The sequence below is a fragment of the Puma concolor genome, chromosome E1, assembly GCF_028749965.1.
Source record: "Puma concolor isolate L17-30 chromosome E1, mPumCon1.1.hap2, whole genome shotgun sequence".
In the NCBI taxonomy this organism is placed as follows: domain Eukaryota; kingdom Metazoa; phylum Chordata; class Mammalia; order Carnivora; family Felidae; genus Puma; species Puma concolor.
The window spans coordinates 30,298,494-30,321,860 of NC_141680.1; the positions used below are offsets into that span (position 1 = coordinate 30,298,494).

At 47.3% G+C, this 23,367-nt stretch overlaps 1 long non-coding RNA gene across 3 annotated transcripts in view; it reads left to right on the plus strand.

The window, feature by feature from the left end:
* Positions 1-19,712, plus strand: part of LOC147574240 (uncharacterized) — a 33,625-nt gene extending 13,913 nt beyond the window's left edge. Inside the window, exons 4-5 of one of the 3 annotated variants that reach the window (XR_015244046.1) lie at positions 2,162-2,857; positions 2,947-4,152. This is a non-coding gene — a long non-coding RNA (uncharacterized LOC147574240). Of the gene's footprint in view, positions 1-485; positions 678-2,161; positions 2,858-2,946; positions 4,153-19,365 lie in introns of those variants that run through there. The other 2 variants (XR_015244047.1, XR_015244048.1) reach the window with 2 other exon arrangements.
* Positions 19,713-23,367: the final 3,655 nt, after the last annotated feature.

The window sequence follows — 23,367 nt, forward strand, 5'->3', positions numbered from 1 at the left end:
GGGTTGAGGGGCCAGATTGGGAGGCCATGTGGTAAGGCTCTAAGTGTCCTCACCCAGGGGGTATCAGGAGGCCTCCATTCTTGTCCACCTTGTGCGTCTCTCTTTGGGTGACTTTGGGGAAATCACTTCCCCTTGGCCTCTGTTCCTTCTCAGTAAAACAAAAGGGTTTTGCTGGAAGGATCTCAGAGGTCTTTCACAGCTCAGAAATCGAACGCCTGTACCTGAGTTAAGCAACTCCCTGCTGTTAAGATTTGGGGTGTGTATCCTAAATATTGGAAGAAACCCAGAACATTCAGATATGAGAAAAGAGGAAACTAGGGAGGCTGTCCGGAGCCCCCAACCCTCAGTGTGCTCAGGTGTGAGGGCCGCAGAAGGGGGTGGGAAAAGGAGGAAGAACAAGGAGAGGGAGGAGCAGCCTATCTGAGCACCTGACGTCTCAGGGCAAAGGAAGCTAAATGATAAGAGGATTCTTCCCCCAACTCCAGCCCAGGATCCTGTGGAAAAGCTGCATTATAATCGATAGCCTCGTAAATAAATAAATAGTCAACGCATCCTGTCTCCAGCTCAGAGCTTCTTCAGGAAAATCGAACCTCGACCCACTTCTGCTCGCTCATTCTGGATTTCTATGGAGGCCTCCAGAGGGAAGGAACACTTACAGGTCATCTTGGGCATCCCCCTGCCTCTGGGCCGGCCTGCCATCAGTCATGACCTGAAGGAAATGATTAGGAGGGTAAATCTGTAGCTAAGATACCCACAATTTTCCCCCCTCCCCACCCCCCCGCCGCCCCACATAACACAACAGTGTTGTTTTCAGATTATCTACACTGCGGTTTCTTTCCCCCAGCACTGATAATCGGGGTTTCATTGTCTCAGGGAGGAATTCAGGCCTCAGAAGCAGTCGGTAATCCAGACTCCTGGCTCTGGTGTGGCTATCTCACAGCTGACAGAGGTAGCTCTGGCTGCCCGGAACGTGGCAAAGGACTCATTCCCTGGTACCTTCTAAGAGGCAAAGGTAGCCAGTAGCACAGCGTAATGGGCTCGTAGAGCTGGTTACTAATTTGCAAGGCTGCATGAATGAACTGCCCCAAAATACGAGGAACACATTTATGCAATGGACTTCCTACACTAGGGAAGAGACTATGAATGCAGTACACCAGCCTTCAGTCAGTTCGTAGAGCCAAGAGGGTCTTCAAGAAATTATTTGGCCCGGCCCTCTCCCCATGAGCAGCCCCCAAGGTCCAGCCCTGAAGTGACAGGCCCAGGGTCTAATGCAGGGCACCCAGGTCTGGCCCTAGGCTTCCCGTTCTCCCCATAGCACGGGTTGGGGCTGGTGCTGAGCAAATGGGTTGTGGCTGTCACCAGAGAGGAACTGGCAGCCGACACAGCAGACTCTGTTTTCTTCGCAGTCTGAGGGTAACTAGAGGAAGCTGAGAATTCCTCTGCTCTGCTCTGCTCTGCTCTGCTCTGCCTCGGCAGGAAGAGGGGACAGGAGGAGGGGAAATGGGAAGGCCAGTGGCTCTCATTCCAAAGGAGGAAATGTTCCAGCTCCTCAAATAAACCAGGTAGCGTGGGCCAAAGATGGCAGGGAAGACAACAGTAGGGCCCCATGGCGTCCCTGGGGGGGTGGGGGGGGGGACGTCAGGAGCCTGGGTCCCCTGTTTGGAGTTGCTCTGGGCTAATGGTGAGATCTAACATTTATTAAATGCTTGCTGTATGCCAGGCACTGTGCTAAGAACTCTATTGTACTATGAAGGCAGTTTGTATAAGGGCTGAGAACATGGCCTAAGTGACTCATGACTGGGTTCAATCCACCTTGGCTACTCACTAGTTCTGTGACCTTGAGTAAGTGACTTAACCTCTCTATGCCTCAGTTACTTCATTAATAAAACGGGATTAACAGTACTTACCTGATAAAGTCATTTGAAGATTAAGTGCATTCACTCACAACAACTCTTAGGACAGTGTCTGCCATGTAGTGAGCTAAGTTTTGCTATTACCACCTTGTTGAACTCTCACCTAGAGTAGCTATTAATCTCGGAGGCTCAAAGAAGTCAAATGCTTGCCGAAGGTCCCAGGTCTGTTTGGCAGACAGCATGGGTGCTCTCCTAAGATCCTCTCTCTCTCTCTCTCTCTCTCTCTCTCTCTCTGTCTCGGGAAGCAGCTCCAGAACTCGCCAGCTCCCACCCAGGTCCACTCCAGTTTGGAAACTCCATGTCTGCTTCCACAGCAGGAACAAAGATGGACCTCTATCCTGCCGGTGAGGCCTGCCTCCTGGGGCAGAAGGTACCTACTGTCGCCTCTGGCAGGACCCAGACCCAGGAGCCTCCCAGAGGCCTCCCTCTGCACCAATGCCCCGGGCGGGCCTCGCCTAGAGCCTCCCACCTTCCCGCACAGTCTCCCCTCCTCATGCAAGATGCCGGCTGCTGAGACGGGAGGGATAAACAAACTGTGGCTCTGGCCCAGCCCTCTGCCGGCTGGCTGCTCCCCGCCCCCCTCAATCCGCAGTGCACAGTCGCTCTGTTCTCCTGCCAACTTGGCAGCTCGTCTCTGCTGTTACTATCAACACCTCCCAGGGAAGAGGGAGAGGAGTGAGCTCTGATCGCCTGGCACACCGAGCAGCAAATTCGTGTCAGAGCCAGCCCCAGAATGTCTCCCAAGCTCCCAAGGCTCCTGGTGGGGAAGGAAAGGTGGGCCTGAGCAGAGAGGCCCCCACTGCAAGCCAGGCTCCAGCAGAGTGCCTGGGCCTGGCCAAAGCTGCAGCCCCCAGGAGCAGGCAGCTCTGAGAGAAGGGACCGCCAGGCCGGGCAGGTGCACAGGAAGGGGTTCTGTCTCACCCCGGCACTTGCCACAGTCCAAGGTGGGTTGGTAGCTCGATTCCTGACATGGTTGGTCAGGGGTGGGGCAGCCTATGGCCAAGATAGAAGAAACAGGTCTTTCTCTCCGCAGGCCATGAAGCCCTGGAGTGCGTGGACTGTACCTCCTTTCTTCCATCTTTCTCGGACTCATGCAGAGCTCTTGCCCTCCTTGTCAGATTGGATTGGGAGGCCCAAAGGGGCCACATTTTACCCCCAAATGGAAACTTCTCGCAGACAGAAACAATATTTCCTTTTCCCAACCCTCTTCCCCAGGCTCTTACACCCTGCCTAGTTGGCTCCATAAAGCAGCTGATACCCTTCTCAGCTCCTGCTGGACTCCTGGGGCCCAGTTAGGAAGAAGAAAGAACCCATATTTCCAGGGGCCCAGTGCTCCACCTCAAGCAAGGTCCACTCACAGTACAGGACGGGGGGTGGTCGCTGTGTGGCCTCTCCCAGGAGGCATGGCCTTCTTAGCTTTGTCACTGCTCGTGAAGGGAAGACCTTTGTGCTCTGCTTTGGGCACCAACAAAAGTGGTAGGTTCAGGGGAAACTTCCTAACGCTCACACCACTCAGTCAGCTAGTCTGACACCCAAGGATGAGTTATATGCTCCCAATCTTTATGTGCTACCAGCCTGTCTCCTCCTCTGTAACGCAGCAATGACCTTTCATAACTCACTGGGTTCTAGCTGATGGTGATAAAGACACGAAGACGATGCTTATACTTCTAGGGGTGCACCTGGCACTTGGAATCAGTATGTTTTCCTTCCTTCTTTCCTATCTTTCTACCTTCCTTCCTTTCTCCCTTCCTCCCTCCCCCATTCCTTCCTTCCTTCCTTCCTTCCTTCCTTCCTTCCTTCCTTCCTTCCCTCATTTCTTTCTCTGCTCCTTCCAGGACCCCGTCTCCCAAATGTGAAGCCAATCCTAAGACCATCTCCATTCCCTGCTCCAAAAAAAGTCTAGAAACTACCACCAGGAGAGATATAGCCATTTCCTGGTAGGAACTCCCTAGGTCCCAGAGGGCCAGCTGGCTTTCCATGGCCAGGAAACAGGAAAAGAGAATTCATTCAGTGGGCTGGGATGTAAATAAGCCATAAAAGGCTGCACCATTCTAGGCTGCACCTGTGAGCATCCCTCGGCTGAAGCCCTGTCAGCGTTTCCATGACAAACTCGTATTTCTGGATGCCTCTCTTCCAGCTTCAAGAGCATGCCTTGTGCTGAGACTTGACACTGAAAATGCTTTCATGTTTTTTTCCCCTTAAAAAAGATTGCACACTCTAAAAATCCACCTGCTCATTATATGTGTTTGCTTTTCATTCTGAGAGTTTTGTGGGTATTATATTTGTATGGTAGACACACAAGCATATGATAATACACGTGGGGGTTCTGTGGTGGAGAGCTGCCTTGGCAAATACACAACCACCACACAGCACGGTAAGATGCCTCCCCTCCCTAAGACATCTCTCACACCCATTTGCCTGTTCCAAAGCCTGAAATTCTATCATTAGAGATTTACTACTTTTGAACTTGGGTGATTATCCATCCCTAAGAGTCTACTGTGACAATGCACCAACCCCTAAAAGGGACTAAGCTGCCATCTGATGAGGGGTTAGCAAAAGAACCATGAGGCATCAGGAAAAATGGCTAAAGGATAGAAGAGCCCTAAAAAAGTAGATGAGAGGCATCCAAGAAATGTTACCTATTTTACAGTTTGTTAGGCCTGCCTATTGGATACACCGTGTGCATATATAGAAGCGCGCGTGCACACACACACACACATACACACAGTGCTCTTTATATACAGCAGTTGTTCCCAAAACCTAAGTGATGTTCGTATTCACCTGGGAATACTTCCAAAAATGCAGGTGCCCAGGCCTTGCCCCGGACATACTGAATCGGCATTTCTAGGGCTAGAGCAGAGCCCAAGTTTCCGCATTGGTCAGTCAGGTTTAGAAACCACTGACAGAAAGCATAGAGCACCAGAAGAGAAAACAGAACACCTGAATTTGAGTAACAGCATCGCCGTTTATTGAGGGACCTTGGGCCCTGCACTCTCTGAACCTGGGGGAAACACCCAGTTCCCATGGCCCATATGAGGCAGTGTTACAGAAATGCCCATTGAAAACCAGCTGACATTGCAAAATTAGTTTTTTTCCCATACACACATGGCACATGGCATGCATTGATACACATTCATGGGTATCCATGTCCCCGGATGCCCTACAGAGAAGACAGGTCTGGTGTTCATCACTGTCCTTCACCTTAGCTTATGTCTGCCTTCACTTCCAGATGGACTTTCTCACTCCAGGACATGTGCTCTGCTCACCTCTCCTAATAGCTTGGCACAGTCCTTGATCACTGAAACATGATTTTTCCATCTAATGGGTTTATCTACCGTCTATAATCTCTCCGATGTTCATCAGTTCTGGGGAGAAAGAAGGAAGAGGAGTCACTCCTCTGCTTTATGATAAGGGGAAACCCAAACAAGAGGGTTTATAAAGAGGGCTTTGTACTACTTAAACATAGAGCAGTGATTATTTCCTTTTGAAAACCTGGTGACAATGTGCTCACAAAAATTCCCCCTACGGTTTCAGGGTTTCATGGACTTCCTGATGTCTTTCCATGGACCCTCTAGGAGTCCAAGGAATCCCCTGTAAACAACCCCTGCCCCACGTGGCTGTGGCAGCCCAAGACCTCTGAGCTTCTAGAGGGTCACATTCAAGCACATGAGGCATCCTTTCAGCTGGGCCTTGGCTGAGTGACTTCTCGCCCCTCACCACAAGCCGTGAGATGAACTTGAGTGACCTCCCCTCCCTCCCCACGAAAGAGAGTTAAAACCCAGTGACACAGTGACACATCACCTGTGTTGAACAGAATCTTCTCAGACTTAGACAATGCCTCCTTGTTCCTGATCCTGCAGCACAGGGTCTAAGCTGCCATAAGGTATCAGGAGGATGGATGGTCTTTACTATGATGACAAAAAACACAGCTCAGACTGGTGTAAGCAATAAAAGGAATCTATTGGTCCATGACAATAAAAAATTTCAAGGTGGCTGGACTTTTTGCCCATCCAGGTGAGATCCATCTGCTCTGAGCTGTTTTTGTTCATTTGCTTGCTTGCTTTTGGTCTCTCCATCCTCCTCCGTGGCATCAACCTCATCCAAAAACTTCCAGCCTTCAAGGTTGCAATGTGGTCTTGCCAGCAGCAACCAAAACTGTACGCACCCTCATTCCTACTTGGGAGAGAGAGCAAGCTGCTTTTTTGATAGTACCCATGAAAGAAAATGGAAGCTTCTTTCCAGAACCTCTCAGTCAGTGTCTCCCACATTCTATCAGCCTACATTGGGAAACATCCCATCCTGATTAGAGCCTCTGATGATGCAGGACTGCATGGCTGGGAAATTCAGAACATAGTATAAACGGCATGCCTCATTGCTCAGACCTCAGGTCCTTGGGCTTGGCCTCCCACCCTTACACAATTCAAACTGTTTTCCAGAAAGAGGTTAATAACTCAAAAGAAATGATTTTACAAATGCTAAGGCTCCAGTCTTGTCCCACACTTGGCCCCTTGACAAGAGCATGGACCTTCTCAAGAAGGTAAGGGGGAATGGATTTTCATTTTCTAGAGAAAGGGAAGGAAACACAATCTACAGCCAGTCAGCTGAGCAGAATGCAGGCCACACAGGGGTTCAGAGGCCTGGGATGGGCCTCCTTTCTCCTTTAAGCTTTTGGGTGACCATGAACAACCTGTTTACCCTCTTTGGCCCCAGAAAGAGTCAAATTGTCATCCCTTCCATATGTAAGGAGCAACAGTTTGGAGGAAGCTGGGTCCTCAGAAGATTCCAGGCTTGTGTGCAACTGCTCAGAGCATAGAGATCATGGTGTGTGGAGTGGTTTCTGACCAGTCCTCACTTGCCGATACCATCCAGAAGGTATTTTAGTATAACTCCAATAAAATTACGGGCTCTGTGTGGGCCCTGGCTCTGCTCAGACACTCATATAAAGAAATATGGTTCAGCAACTGAAAGTCATTTCAAAAGGAATTCCCATTATTTATTAATGTCTTTTGAAAAGATATAAACACTTTGCAAAGTTGGTCTGAAGCCCCCTTTTATCCTCCTTAATTCTGTCACATTGATAGCTACTCAAGGGCCTTTTACACATCAAAATCTCCTATAGTCTCTCCAGCACCCAAATGTCTCCCTTCTTTCCGAGCTCTTTATTATGGAGGTCAATCAAGTTAGTCTCTTGCGTCAGGTCCTTCCTCTTTTCCTCCAGTCTCTCTTCACACCCATTACCCCAATTCTACATCTGAGAAGATCTGGATATCAAAGTTATTAACACAGAACTCTCTGTAGAATACTCTCACTTTAATAAATCTTGTCCTGTCACATAAGCATTATTGGGGAACAGACTTCCAGTCTCATATATGCATAGATTATTCTCATAGTGTGTATTAAGCTTCTCCAGAGAAACAGAATCAATAGGATATAGACAGATACATATAAGATTTTTATTAAAGGAATTGCTCACATGGTTATAAAGGACAAGAAATCCATGATCTGCCATCTACAAGCTGGAGAAGGAGGAAAGCTGGTGATATAATTCAGGTCAAGCCTGAAGGCTTGAGAACCAAGAACTCCTGTGTCCAAGGGCAGGAAAAGATAGATAAAATCTAGCTCAAAAAGAGAGAGAGAGAGGTGCCTGGTTGGCTCAGTTGGTAGAACATGTGACTCTTGATCTTAGGGTTGTGAGTTTGAGCTCCATGTTGGGTATAGAGATTACTAAGTAGAGAGAGAGAGAGAGAATCCACCCGTCCTCCATCATTTTGTTCTATTTGGGCCCTCAAAGAATTTGATGATGAAAGCCCACATTAGTGAGGGTGGATCTTCTTTACTCAGTCTACTGATGCTCTTCCAGAAACATCCTCACAGACACTCCCAGAAATGTTTTACCAGCTATCTTGTCATCCCTCAGCCTAATCAAGTTGACACATAAAATTAACAATCACATACCCCATCTTGAAGTAGAACATCAGCTTTAGTTGTTTTTGTTAGTGGGGACAGGGGTCATAAACCATCCATCTTGAGAATATTACCTTACAATAGCTTCGACACCAGGAGTTATTTTTCAGAAAAAGTCTGCAGAATAATCTCCACTGGCCTCTCCTTCTCCACTCTCCAGCTGTGTCCACCCTGCTCTGAGATCCAGGAGGCTGAGCTGGTGATCCATACCAAGAGGCTTTCTTGTCCTCTGGTTTCTGGTTGTCTGAGAGGCATTGACAAGAGATGAGAAGGAGAAGGAGGTCAGGGTATTTATTCTGCCAGATCCTACCCTGGTGAGCTGATGGTTGGCCAAGGCTCCTGTCCCAGGCCCTCTCCCAGCTGCAGCTACCCCTGGGGTCTTGTCACTACTCCCCACCTGCCCCTCAGCCTAGAGGTGGCAATGGTTCCCTATTGTTTCTGGTTCCTGGAACTCATTACCACCTTCCCTTGCTTTCTCCCCATTGCTGCTTCCCTGAGCCCTATGAACAGCTCTTTCATCCAAGCCTGCTCACTACCTAAGTGTGCCCCTGACCTCCACGGCATTGTCACCTCACTGAGTCTCATCTTATCAATGTAAAGTAGACAGGGAAGGGAGAGAGGATTATACTTTTTTTTTTTCATGGAGGATCTAACATGTGAAACTTACAAAAATGATTCAGTCAAGTGTCAAGGTCTAACTTGCATCTTTGGACTGGATTATCCACCATTTTGGGCCAAGTTAAGGGCTTAGTCTGTGGTTGAAGAACAATGTCTCTCTGAAAAGCTAAGTGGAAAAAGAATCCAAAGCTTATCACTACTGCGATCTAATGATGGACTGCCACAACCAGGCAGCAACCACTAAAATTCAGCGTGTGGCTTTGCTGCTCTCAACCTTCTCCTGATCACAGCAAGACCATAAAAGAGAGAGAAACACCGAGTACCTCCTACAGAAAGACTGAGTCAGCGATCGACAAAAATCCACACACATCCTCCTTGTCCATCCCAGGCCTGATTAGGAAGAAACCATATCCACCCATATCTGAAATTTCATCAGTAGAGAGGCGTAACTTTGCCTTTAGGCCGGATGTAAATATTGTTTCCTGAAAGGAGTAATTTAGTTACATTTGATTAATATTTCCATTATGTGCAAGGCACTGTGCTGAGCGCTAGTTAGCATTGTAATCCTATCAGTTACACTTGAGTATGAATAAACTGGATATCAGAAGAAAGAGGAAGTGCAGAGAGGTGGGGAGAAATGTGCTCTAAAGGGAGGAAGCTGAAGACACGCTTTGCCTTTTAATCATCCTGGCTCAGGAGACAGGCTCTGGGTGAGAGATATAAGGAGGGGATCTTACTGTGTGTAGATGGTGCTTAAAGCCGTGGGACTAGATCAGGCCATCCCAAGGGAAGGAAGGAAGGAGAGGAGAGGGGAAGGGCAGGGAAGAGAAGAGGGAAGAGGACATCTAAGAGCTAAGCCCCAGGGTATTCCAATCTTAGGGCTAGTGAAAGGGGACAAGGGAACCAAGAAAAGAAAATTGACAAGAAACAGCTGGTAAAGTAGGAGGAAAATCAGTAGAGTAGGGTGTCTGAAAACACCTAAAGAAAGTATTTCTAGGAGGGCAGTGATCAAATGACAGAAATTGCTGATGGGTCAAATAAGAACAGAGTGCCGACTGTTGAATTTGTCAGCACATTGGGAACCTTGATAAATGTGGTTTCACCGTCATGGTAAGGGGAACAAGCCTGATTGGATGATGTGTGATGGAGAATAGGAGGGGAGGAGATAAAAACAGCACAAGTGTTTTTGTTTTTGTTTTCATTTTTTATTTAACTAATCTCAACACCCAATGTGGGGCTTGAACTCAGGACCCTGAGATCAAGGGTTGCATGTTCCTCCGACTAAGCCAGCTAGGTGCCTCAACACAGTACAAGCCTTAAAATTTTTTTTTTAAGTTTCACTATGAATGGTTAGCAGAAAAATGATGAAGTAACTAAAGGGGGAAGGTAGAGCCAAGGATTTCTTTTTTTAAAGATGAGAATTATGTCCCATTAATTGCTGATGGGAATGATCCAGGAGAGAGAAAATTTAACAATGCAGATGAGAAAGCAGAGAATTACCGGATTGACACCTTTTAATAAGCAAGAAGGGAAGGGATCTAGTGCACAAGGGAAGGGCCTGGCCTCAGACACATGGATTGTCCATTCATCATAAGAGGAGGGAAGGTAGATTATGAGAGCCTGAATCAGGAAGGTTGGTATTTTGGGTGGTGGGAAGATAATGATTGTCCCCCAACCCAGACCCCAGTTTCTGTTTTCTCAGTGAGGAAAAGATAATATCAAGGGCTGAAAATGAGAAGCAGGGGGAGTTGTGTGAGGGCCTGAGAAGGGAGGAGTAAGACTCAGTTATCCCAAGGACAATGACTTCCTCAGGGACAGATTATAGGATTGCTGGGCAGCATGTGGTCCTCCTGAGGTTAAAGTTCATGAGTTTAAAGGGATACCTTTCACCACATTCAGCAGCTGGGGTGCAGGTGTGGAAGAGGTAAAAGATTTGACCCATGTCGGGGTTTTGCTACTTCTAGGTTGGGAGGGAAAAAGGTCAAGATGGTTGCAGTTATCAATTGCTGTTAAACAAATTATCCCAACACTTAGTAGCTTAAAACAATAGACATTTACTATCTCATAGTTTCTTTGAGACACAACTTGGAATCCGGAAGCAGCTTGGCTGAGCAGTTCTGGCTTGGCATCTGTAATAAGGCTGCAGCCAAGATGTTAACTGGGCTGCAGTCATCTGAAAGCTTGACTGGGTTGGAGAATCTGCTACCAAGATAGTACACTCATGACTAGCAGAGTCATGGGGTGGTTGTTGGCAATCAGACTCAGTTCCTCTCCAAAGGCTGCTCGAGTGTCCTCACAACCTGACATATGGCTTCCTGCAGAACGAGCAATCCAAAGAAGGACTAAGCAGAAGCTGTCCTTTTATGACCTTGACTTGGGTCACTTTGCATTACTTTTGCCACATTCCATTCCTTAGAAGCAAGTCACAAAGACCAATCCATGTTCAAGAGGAGGAGAATTTGACTCCACCTTTTGAATAGAGGAGTATTGTTATGGACTGAATGTTTGTGTCTCCCCAAAATTCATACATAGACTCTCTAACCCCCAGTGTGGCTGTATTTGGAGATGAAGTCTCTAAGGAAGTTATTAAGGTTATATGGGGTCATGAAAGTGGGGCCCTGATCTGATAGGATTAGTGTCCGTATAAGAAGAGACACAGAGCTTGCTTGCTTGCTTCCTCCATGTGCACACAAGAAGGAAAAGCTATGTGAGGACATAGCAAGAAGGTGACCATCTGCAAGTCAAGAAGAGAGCCTTTACCAGAAACTGAACTGGCTAGAACTTTGACCTTAGACTTCTAGCCTCCAGAATGGCAAGAAAATACATTTCTGTTGTAGACGCCATCCAGTCTATGATATTTCATTATGGCAGCACGAGGAAGTCTAAACAATTGTCAAAGAACTTGAAGACATATCTTAATATTACAAAGGACAAGGGTATGTGCAAATGTATTTATTGTGAATCACTGATTGGAAGAAGTCCCTGAGTGGGTAGGGAAATGTAGGAATGGGAAGCAACTGAACAGATATGAGGTAGTGGCCAGAAAAGAGTGACTCAAAATGGAGATTTTGGACATGGCACAGCTGATGCTGGTGACAAGATCTAGGATGAGATGATGGAAGGAGGTGACTCAGGTGAGAGGGAAAAGAAAGATCTTTGGTGGCAAGAAGATTAATTAGCAGAGAGGCAGAATGTTGGAAAGATCATTCAAGAGATGCTGAAGGGACCAGGATGATACTATGTTTAGGGATGGAGAGAAACAGTGAACCAGGCGTTAAGGTCTTTAATGAATGGGGAGTAATGAGGAAGAGGGTAGTAGCAGGGGGCAGAACTTGACAGCAGGTGGGACTCAAAGGGACATTTCAGGTTGTAGTCTGAGAGTCTGGGGGAAGGGTTGTGGTGTTAGTACTGAAGTGGCTACTAAGGAGCCAAGTGCATAGCCAAGGTTCCAAAAAAGCTTGATAGAAGAGGAGGAGAAACAGAGGATCTGAGCACAGACACACACACTCACAAACAACCAGATAATAGTACATATCTCAGAGGGTTGTTAAAAGGACTGAGTGGGGTGCCTGGGTGGCTCAGTTGATGAAGCATCCAACTCTTGATTTTGGCTCAGGTCATGATCTCATGGTTCACGGGATTGAGCGCTGTGTCAGGCTCTGCACTGACATTGAGGAGCTTGCTTGGGATTCTCTCTCTCCCTCCCGCTCTCTGCCCCTCCCCAGCTCATGGGCACTCTCTCTCAAAATAAATAAATAAACATTAAAAAAAAAAAAAGGACTAACTGAGCTAACACTTCATGTTTAGACAGTGCTTGTGTGGGGTTTTTTTCTGACACAAACCAATTGTCCAACAGCACCTGGGTGTACAACAATTCAATTCTTACACTATCAACATGCAGTTAACATCAGATCCCACAGGTTAAAGGGCTCAGTCCCACAAGACTGCCCCCACTTCAAATGCCAACGGTGAATGGGGTGCCCAGACTTTCCACACTTCTGCCCAGATGACTACAAACTTGGGAGTTCCCACAATGCCCGCTGAAGTTCAGTAATTTCCTAAAATGACTCACAGAACTTAGGAGAATGCTTTGTTGGTTCATTATAAAGAATACAAATGAACGGTCAGATGAAGAGATTCATAGAGTGGATCCGGAAGGATCCCAATGCAAGTGCCTCTGTCCCTGTGGAGTTGGGGTGCACCATGCTTCCTGTACATGGTGCATTCACCAACCAAGAAGTTCTTCAAAGTTTGCTGTTCAAGAGTTTTGATCCTGAACAATCTCTAGCCCTCCTCCCTCTCTGAAAATTGGGAGGTGGAGCTGAAAGTTCCTTACTCTAATCATACCTGTTAGTCTTACTGGTGGTGGCCAGCCTCCATCCTGAAGCTATCTAGGGGCCCCACCCTGAGCCATCTCAGCATAAACTCAGAAGTGGTCAGAATGGGCTCATTAGGAATAACATAACACACTTCCTATCACTCAGGAAATTCCATGGTTTTTAGGAGCTCTGTGCCACAACCGGGTACTTATTTATTATACCACAGCCCGCCATGTAGTAAATGCTGTATAAGGTATCAGTAATCCCTTGTTACAGATGAAGCCACTAAGGTACAGAGAGGTTAAGTAACTTTATGGGCACATAGCCAATAAGGGCCAGAGTTAGGGACTCAAACTCAGAATTATGTTAAATGAGAGAAAGAGACAATCTATTGGAAATGCAGCCTACGCAGAGGATTTTAGGCAAACCCTCCCTGCTACCGTTCTTTCTCCTCCCCCTCCCCTGCCTCTCTCCCCCTTCTCCCCTTCCTCCTCCTTTTTCTTCTTGAGATAGTCTGAGTTTGTTTCTGTTATTTACAACGAAAAATGCTCTGATCAGAGTAACTACACCAAGGGGCAGAAGAGTCTATGTGAGTGGTACAAGCTCTGAGTGGCTAAAAAAAAATATTGTACGGGCCGATGACAAAATTCCTCTTTAAGAAACAATTGTCTGAGTCTAAAATACGGGCTTTTGGACATAAGCTGGAAGTTGAGGGCAAGGCAAAAGGGGAGTTGAATTGCTTTGCTTAAAAATCAAGAGGATTTTTTTTTTAAATTTTTTTTTCCTTTTTTTCAACGTTTTTATTTATTTATGGGACAGACAGAGACAGAGCATGAACGGGGGAGGGGCAGAGAGAGAGGGAGACACAGAATCGGAAACAGGCTCCAGGCTCCGAGCCATCAGCCCAGAGCCTGACGCGGGGCTCGAACTCACGGACCGTGAGATCGTGACCTGGCTGAAGTCGGACGCTTAACCGACTGCGCCACCCAGGCGCCCCAAGAGGATTTTTTTTTTAATAATTTGGTTTCCTATGAGGAAATTTTAGGTTGCCTCCAACTTGACTTTATTATGAAGCCATCATGAATAAATAAGCATCCTCATACCCAAGACTTTGATTATATCTCTATTTCCTTCAGACCAGATTTTAAGACATAGAATTATGTGGTCAAAGGGCATGGATATCTTAAAGACATTTTTTTTTTACCTGGCACCAAATTGCCCTCCAGAAAGATCAAAACAGTTTAGGGGTGCCTGGCTGGCTCAGTCCATGGAACATGTGACTCTTGATCTCAGGGCAGTGAGTTTGAGCCCCACATTGGGTGTAGAGATTACTTAAAATATTTTTAAAAAATCAAAACAGTTTATATTTCTATCAGCAATGAGTGAGACTTCCAGTTTCCCAAGGTGTTCATATATTTTAAAATCTTTAACACATAGATGAAAATTGCTTTAGTTTGTATTTTGATATTACCAGTAAGACTTTTTTGTGTGTTTATTGGCTGCATCTATTTCTTCTTTTAAGAATTGTCTTCCCAGGGCACCTGAGCAGCTCAGTCAAACATTTGACTTTGGCTTAGGTCATGATCTTGTGGTTCATGAGTTCCAGCTTCATCTTGGCTCTGTGTTAACAGCTCAGGAGCCTGCTTCTGTGTCTCCCTCTCTCTCTGCCCCTTCCCTGCTCAAGTTCTGTCTCTCTCTCTCAAAAATAAATAAACATTAAAAAAAAAAAAAAGAAAGAATTGCCTTCCCACAGGCTTCTCTCTGGTGCTTCCCATCTTTCTAATGAACAAAATCCAGCCAATTCCTGTTGGCTTCCTACTCTGCCCACATTGGTTTACTTATCACCGCTGCTGATAAGGTGACCAACTAGTTTGGTTTTAAAAGTGGAAATCCCATGTCCTGAAATCCTTTCAGTCCCAGGTAAATGGAGACAGCTGGTTGCCCAGCTCTGGGCCTTAGATCTTCACCTGCAAAATGAGGACCAGAGGCCCTCACATGTCCCTCTCAGATGTTCCTTCATTCACCCCGTAAATATGTACCATGCTACACAGCTCTGGGCAGGTGTTCTGCTAGGGAGGCATTACAGATTCCTCAGGGAATGGGACCCGAGTATCCCGAACATCCATGATGGTTCCCCAGAGGGAGTATATCTTGATGAATTTTCAGCTAAGACCTGCATGATTGGTTGATAGTGGACAAGGAAGCCCTAATATGGAGGCAGGAAGAATGGTCCCCAGTGCACACCTGAGGGAAGTTAGATGCCAGGAAAGGTAAGAGGGGGGTGAAGGAGCAAAAGATAAACCTGATCTACTTTGAAGTTTGGCCAAAGATCCACCTGTCCACAATTCAGCCCAGGACCGGATAACAGCGTAAATTTCCCCCCAACCAGAAGCAGATGCTCCACCATCTGGGGCTGTCTGTTCCCTCACACCCTTCCCAAAGTCCTGAGCCCTCAAATTAGGCATCTGAGGAATTCTTCTGGGTTCCAAGGCCTATAATGACTTCATGTGTGTATTTTTTTTTAAATTTTATTTTGCGAAAGAGTGCAAGCGGGAGAGGGGCAGAGAGAGGGCGAAAGAGAATCCCAAGCAGGCTCCCCGCACTCAGTGCAGAGCCCAATGCAGGGCTCAGTCCCACGCGTACCATGAGATCATGACCTGACCTGACCTGAACCAAAACCAAGAGTAGGACACTCAACCGACTGAGCCACCCAGGCGCCTCCATGTGTCTCTTTTATTGACCCCACTTTACACTTCCCAAAATTCTGCGAGTCCCTCTCCCTGGGACGTCCTCTAGAAATGAGCACCACTAGACATCCTTTACCCAGAGCAAGCACTTTTGTGCTCCACATTATTGAACAGCAGAAAATAAATTTTCGCAGCATCCAAGAAAGGCCCTCAAGATAGAAGCAGCCAAGGACACAAAACTTTCCAAAACCTTTCTCTTCTCTGCCAGGCTCAAGTGGGCCTGGCTTTTTTTGATTCCTATCACAAGACTGCTGGGCGGACGGTGAACTCACTGAAGCCAAGAGCAAAGTTCTGCCTCCGGTACCCCCTGCAGCACTGAACACAGCACCCACACGGGGCAGGAGCTAGCTTAAGCCCCACTGCAACCGGGGGCCCAGGCTGGGAGCAAGGGAGGAGGGGAGGAGGGAGCTGGAGCCCAGAGTTCCTGCCGCCGCCTTCAGGCCGCCGGGAGGTTCTAATGAAAAGCCTGCCAGACCTCTAACGAGAGCTTAACCGCCAGCAGGCTGTGATTGCTCATTGTTTGGTTATAATTAGCAGCGATTTCTGCGGCGGCAAAGCTGCAGCCTACTGCCAGCAGGAGCGGGGCTGGGGGAGGGCTCCGCCACCCTCGCAGCCACCAGCCCCTGGCCCCGGGGCTCCCAAGCCTGAGCTCCTTCACGCCCTGGCCCCGCCTGCCCTGCGCCCACAGGCAAGGCCCCTGGCTGGCAGAACTTGATCATTGATACCGGGCCAATACCAGACCCCTCCCTCAGGCCAGAGAGAACCGCCAGCTCTGATTGCAAGAGAGCGTGGGCTGAAAAATTGGGCACACCCGGGTGTGAGACCAAGTTTTGTCTGCTAGGCACAAGCTGTGTGTCTTCAGGCAAGTTATTGAGCCTCCTGAGCCTCAGTTTCCTCATCTCTAAAATGGAGGTGGTAGGGTCACCTGGCTGGCTCAATCAGTAGAGCATTTGATCTGAGTTGTGGGTTCGAGCCCTGTGTTTGGGCATCGACATAACTTAAAAAAATCTAAAAATAGAAAAAAAAATGGGGATGGTAAGGACAGTACTCATCTCCCTTAGGGGATGTGGTAAGACTTGAAAAGGATAATTCACTTAAGCCACTTGGCGGAGCGCCTGGGGCGCTGTTGGCACTCAGTGCATCCTGGCTGCTCTGGCGGAGGTGGCGAGGAGTGGGCTTTGGCTCAGGCCCTTTCCTCTCTCCTCCTGCACCCTCTGTCCCCCTGCCCTTGGCCAGGCTCCTCCCACACAGGTGCTGGGCAGCTTGCTACTCTTTCTGCCTTCCTGGTGGAACCAGCTCTCGGGGACGGTCTGCCTTAGCGGTTTCAGTGTCAAGGTGACCTCTCCTAGGAGAGTGGTCTCCAACTTTCTTACTGTGACTCACAGGGAAAAACTACATTTTACATAGTGACCCACATGTAAGACACACATACATATGCATACAGGTAGATAAGACAGAAACAAACGTTTCATGAAGCCGTACTTACCCGAATCAAGTGTGGTGTGTACTAATGTGTTCCTTTCCCTTCTCTCTTCCATTATGCATCCACATCTATATGTAGAGCTATATCTATATCCATTTTTAGATAGAGTTTTGAAGTGTTGCCAAAGGTCAGGACCCACTAAATTGATTTCATGACCCAACCGTGGGTTGAAACCTTCGGTGTGAAGAACGGTGCCCCAGAAGGAAGAGGGCCAGTTAACTCTCGTCTCTCGTTAGAGAGTAAAAGGCTCTGTTCTCTATTAAAGGGACTTGTATGAGGGAGCCAGGGGGAGAGAGAATTCTGAAAAGCTGAAAGCCACATGACCACATCTGAGGTTTACAGGTGAAAACAAGTCTTAATCGTCATCCATAATGAGGGTGGGCTTTTGCATACATTTTGGGGGGCTTCGGAATCAAGCTTCAAAAAACGGGAGGTTTGTTCCTACACCAACCTGCAAGCTAATGTTTCCTTAGCTGGGATTCCAGCGAGTCTGCTAAACGCCACTACGCCTAGGTGCCAGGGAAGGGCAAGATTTATGTAGACTCAGCTGGACAGGAAATGCTCTGAGCTAGGACTGTACTTACAGTTTTTTTCCATAACAAAATCAGGGCATGTGGCCTCACAAGTACTTGTGAGGACAATAGGATACAATATTTAAAACTAGAACTGTCCTGGAAAGCCTCCAACTTGGGATCGCAAGTTTACCATGAGAATTGGAGAATTTGATACCAAGAGAGTCAGAAGGAAGAAGTCCTCTTTCCCATGCACCCAGGTCTTGCCTCCTGATTTGGGGAAAGGAGCCTTGGACTTCCAGAACGTTCTGGAGTACCAGAAACTTCTCTTAATACCCTTGAGGATATTCAGTTATTAAACACATTAGTGGATTTGTAGGAAGACTGGATCCTAACTGTAAGAGGAGAGGTAGGGTAAAGGGAACTGGGAGGCCTCCGAGGCATTTTATAATTTTGCTCACACATGTTTGGGCTCCCAGCTTCTTGCTCACCCTGCCTTGCTCCAGTCACCCTTCCCCCTGCCCGCTGCCATATCCTAATCGTGCCCTCAGTCAACTGTGCAACTTGACTTTGGCCAAAGGCGGCTGCTATTATTTAAGAATGAGGGGACAGGGCTGCGCTGAACTTGCACACTTGGCTCTTTTCTTCCTGGATCAATCCACGTCAGAGTGTGATATAATAGTTTCCTTGTCATCTGGGGGCTCAAATACTGGGCTTCCTCCTTCCTACACTGCACTCCAGGTTTCTGAGGCTTAAGTAGGACAACAGTACTATGGAAAGGTCTAAGGACACCCTCCTCAAATCTCCTCTACCTCACGATGCCTCCTACTTCTAGCCCTGGTTGTGTCCACTGCCTACATCCAGACTTCCCAGTAGGACACATAGCCAATGGGAATGGTATCTCCACATCTCTGTGAGCCCCTCAGAAAGAAGGTTGGTTTCAACATATATTCAAGAGCTTTCTTTGGGCCCCAAGAGAGGAAGCCAGATGAGACAAAGAAACACCTCCTCTGGGGGTCCTCTCTGAGACCTTCCTCCCACAGATTCCAAGGAGAGAAGGTGAAGGGGACATGGGGTCACTTCTTAAGACCTCTTTCAATCCCCATTGCTGTCAAACAAGCCCAGCTCAGCCTAGTCCATCAGATCAATGCCCCCGTAGACCCCAACCCCAATACCAAGGAGTAAAACGTGAAGTCCCTTTAATCGTTTGCCCAGTTACCTCATTCTGAGCCCTAACCTCCCTCTTCTCTGGCCCTGCACCCTCTGAAAACAGTGCCTTCGACTGGAACCCCTGGCTGCTGTTGCTTTCTGCCATCTCCCTCCTTTGCCCACTTGTTTTCTATGTCTGTGTTTCTAGGAGTCTAATTGTGATTAAATTACAGGGTAATACTAATAGGGGGGTGAGAACCAGCTAATGGCTCACTGTTCCACGAGGCAACAATTGTAGTAATCACCAAACTAAAGACTCTGTGCATTAGCTGGAGGTTGCTGGGATTTCCTGGCCTACGCTTTCTCCACACCCCTGTCTGAGCAAATGAATACAGGTCACAGGACCCACTAAAAACCCAGAGGCAGGTGAAGGTAAAAAGAACATTATTAAGAGAATAGGGGGAAAAGCAAAGAAACTCAGGAAATACACCTTGAGTTGCAGCAAAAGCAGAAGCAAAGAGAATTGGGCTCAACATTTCAAAAAATATCTTGGAAAAGGAAACAAAGTAATCACATCAATTATTAAAGGGGCTTTGGAGTGGGTTTTCTGGGATGTGATGAAGCTGGGGTAATTACTGGTCCTTCACTCACTTTCTGCAGGTTTGGCCTGATGGAGAGCACACGGGAAAGAAACATGTGGCTCTGTAGAGCAAATCCACGCCACAAACATCCAGGCCAACAGCACCACAATTCCATCCAGTAAATTGTGGTCCCATTGAGACAGAAGGAAAACAATTTGACATGGGCCCTGACTTTCAAGGTCCACACGGTCTGAGATGGGAGACTAAATCGAGTCTAACTGTCGATACCAATTCTGGACACTCGTGACCCACTTCTCAACTTCAGATGCACTTCATAGGCTCTTGGCTCTCAGCAACACAGAGAGTCTTATTCTCATCCCACAGAGGTGGAAACCAAGGCTTAGAGAATTAACTTGCTCAAGGTCATGTATGCCCTACGTTTCTGAATGCTTTTTGCTCATGCCTGTTCCTGCAGGGAATCCCCAGCACTGTCTCAGTCTTCGGTTGAAGATGTCTCCCTTTGCCACTGCTCTATCACCTCTCGCCACATCCCAGAGATGCTAGAAATCCGAGAGGGAGAGCAACTCTCCTCCAGAGTTAGAGGACCATACAGGTGTTTCCCCCCCCAGGGCCTTACAGTTTGGTTGAAGTGCTGCCTCTCTCTCTCTCTCTCTCTTTTAAATTAGAGCCCCCTTCTCTCACTAGAACACTATAATCCAGATTTGCATCTATAAGGGTGGAGCCGGGGAAATAAATCCAAATGGTAGACAGTATCCTTGGCTTGAAAAATAGAGGTAAATGCATGAGCCAAGGGAGAGAGAGAGAGAGAGAAACCAAGAAACAGACTCTTCACTGTAGAGAACAAAACTAATGGTTACCAGAGGGGAGGTGGGTGGAGGGGCGGGGGAAGTAGATGATGGGGATTGAAGAGTACACTTATCAAGATGAAAAAAATTTTTTTAAGTAGAAGTAAATATCATATTAATGCTCAGGATTCAGATAAGAGAAGCATTTTGGTTCAAGACGTGTCTTAGGTGAAACAAAATCAGATGTTAAAATAGGAGCTTTAACTGGGTGTTGTATGGAAACCAATTTGACAAATTATATTATGAATGAATGAATGAATGAATGAATGAATGAATATAAATAAATAAATAAATAAATAAATAAATTGATTAATTAAAATAGAAGCTTTAGTCGAAGCACAAGAAATACCAATTTCCAAAGTGAAGTGTCAGACCAGGATTTACAAAGTAAGTGGCAAAGAGTATTTAAGGTATAAACAAGCTGACAGTAAGATTTTCGATGAGAGTTTCTTTGGAGAAAGCTGTGCTGTGAGTTCCTTTCCACCCCCATCTCACAGGTGTCAAGTCTGAGAAACCAAAACAGCAAGAGGCACAGTAGGGGTTATACTTGGGCAGTAGCTATCCTCACAGTTGTTGGGGCAGAAGAAGAGCTGTGAGTGAGAGAGATGCTCGGCCTGGGAGAGTCAAAGGTGCTATCTAAGAGGGCAGCCCAGAAGGGCAAAGAGATTTCAGCAGGAACCTGGAGGTATGGCTGCATTTCTAAGGATGGATAAAGCAGTAAGCAATGAACCAGAGGTAAATGCATCACCCAAAGGAAGAGAACCAGAGGTGAGAGGTCCCCAGCAATGGGGGTGTTACAAACGAAATGTGTCCCCTACAAATTCTTTTTTTTTTTTTAATTTTAAGTTCATCTATTTATTTAGAGAGAAAGAGAGAGTAAGCATGATTGGGGTAGGGATAGAGAGAGACACAGAGAGAGAGAGAGAATTCCAAGCAGGCTCCTCGATGTCAGCGCAGAGCCTGACGAGGGGCTGAAAGACAGGGTGGGGGAGAGGGGGGACTCAAACTAGGAACCGTGAGATCATGACCTGAGCCCAGATCAAGAGTCGGACTCTTAACCCACTGAGTCACCCAGGAGCCCCCCCACCCAAATTCTTATGTTGAAATTCTACCTACGATGTGATGGTATTTTGGGGGTGGAGCCTCTGAGATGTAGTTAGGTCATGAGGGTGGAGCCCGCATGAATGGGATTAGTGTCCTCATAAGAAGAGGCCAAGGAGGGGCGCCTGGGTGGCGTAGTCGGTTAAGCGTCCGACTTCAGCCAGGTCACGATCTCGCGGTCCGTGAGTTCGAGCCCCGCGTCAGGCTCTGGGCTGATGGCTCAGAGCCTGGAGCCTGTTTCCGATTCTGTGTCTCCCTCTCTCTCTGCCCCTCCCCCGTTCATGCTCTGTCTCTCTCTGTCCCCCCCCCAAAAAAAAAAAAACAAAAAAAACAAAAAAACGTTGAAAGAAGAGGCCAAGGAGCTAGCTCTCTGTCTTTCTGCCACTTGAGGATACAGTGAGACTGGTCAGCAGTCTGAAACCCAGAAGAGTACTCTCACCAGAACTCGCCCCTGCTGGCGCCCTGATCTCAGACTTCTAGCCTCCAGAACTGTGCTAAATTTCTGTTGTTTATAACTCACCCATTGGTACTCTGTTATAGTGGCCCTAACTGATTAAGACAGAGAGGGATATAAAGCACACAGAGGTATCTGCTTAAAACACCTGCCAAGTGCAGAGAACACCAACGCCAGATCCCCATGCCAGGACCAATCAAGTGGAAACTTTCCTGCTTCTGTCCATTCCAACACTGTAAGCATCAGAAACCACAGCCAGAAAGCTGGGAGAGGAGGGACAAAAGGGTTGCTGACCACGTATGTCCAACCTGACCTAAAGGACAGGGGAAAAGCCTTTTTCATATTTGGAATTTTTCATATTTGGAAAAAGCCAAATTCATATTTGGAATTTTAATGATTATATAAATATTTTCGTCACCGAATTACATCTATATTCAGACTTAGGGTGAACACAGACTACAATTTTTTGTGCCCCAGGAGGGGGACCTGGCTGTCTCCATCAGTAGAGTGTGCAACTCCTGATCTCAGAGTTGTAAGTTCGAGCCCCAAATTAGGGGTAGAGATTACTTAAACGTAATTTTAAAAATCTTAAAAAAAAAAAAAAAGAAAGAAAAAAGAAAAAAAGAGGGGTGCCGGGTGACTCAGTCGGTTAAGCGTCTGACTTCGGCTCAGGTCATGATCTCACAATTTGGTTTGAGCCCCGCTTCAGGCTCTATGCTGAGAGCTCAGAGCCTGGAGCCTGCTTCAGATTCTGTATCTCCCTCTCTTTCTGCCCCTCCCCTGCTTGCACTCCGTCTCTCTCTCGCTCAAAAGTAAACATTAAAAAATAAAGAAAAAAAAAAACAAGAAAATTATGGGGACTGTCTCAATTTTTATCCAGGTGCAGCAATCCTACAGCCCCACTGAATTTAAACGGTTAACAAGAGAGAGAACCCAAGTTTATAATTACATCTCATCAGTTGTGCTTATTTAACCTAACAATTGCTCAAAAAATGTACTGATTTGTTAAATTGCTTCCCTAAGAAAGCTAGAAACACTTATGCCATTCATAAATAGACCCTGCTCTTCAGACTGGTGGCCGGCGGTTGGTGGGGAGATTAGCCAATGAGAGACAGGCCTCTGTTGTCGGGAACCGTCCAGTCAGGGGTAGGCCTGCATCTACAGAGTGGAGCTGGGGGAACTGGTACCCCCGGTCGGGCCCTGGTCACAGTCTGCAGCTGATGGAACACTGCCAGCCCATTCTGAGGACGCCCTGAGTCCCAAGACTCCACCAGCTCTCCTGGGACAGGAGACACGGAGGGTCATGCAGCTGAGGCTCAGTGCGGGAGGGCCCAAGAGCACAGAATCTGCTCCAAGTGTCCAGGTGGGAGGAATCTCACCCTGGGCTGGGCGAGAGGGGGCACTGGGCAGTTGCCACTTGTTCCCTTATTCACAATGTGCCATCAATAGACCTCTTTGTACATTTGAGTGCCTGGGGTAAAGTGGACTCATTCCACCAGAGGCAGGCAGGTGGGCAGGGGAGGATGGAAACGGACCATCTGGAAATTTCTCAAGGGGTTTAGAAGTCATGCTTCTGGAAGGCAGCCGAAACCACTCATCGGACATGTCCCAACAAGTCTGAATTCTAGCTGAGTGTGAGGCTGAGACCTCTCCGTCTCTC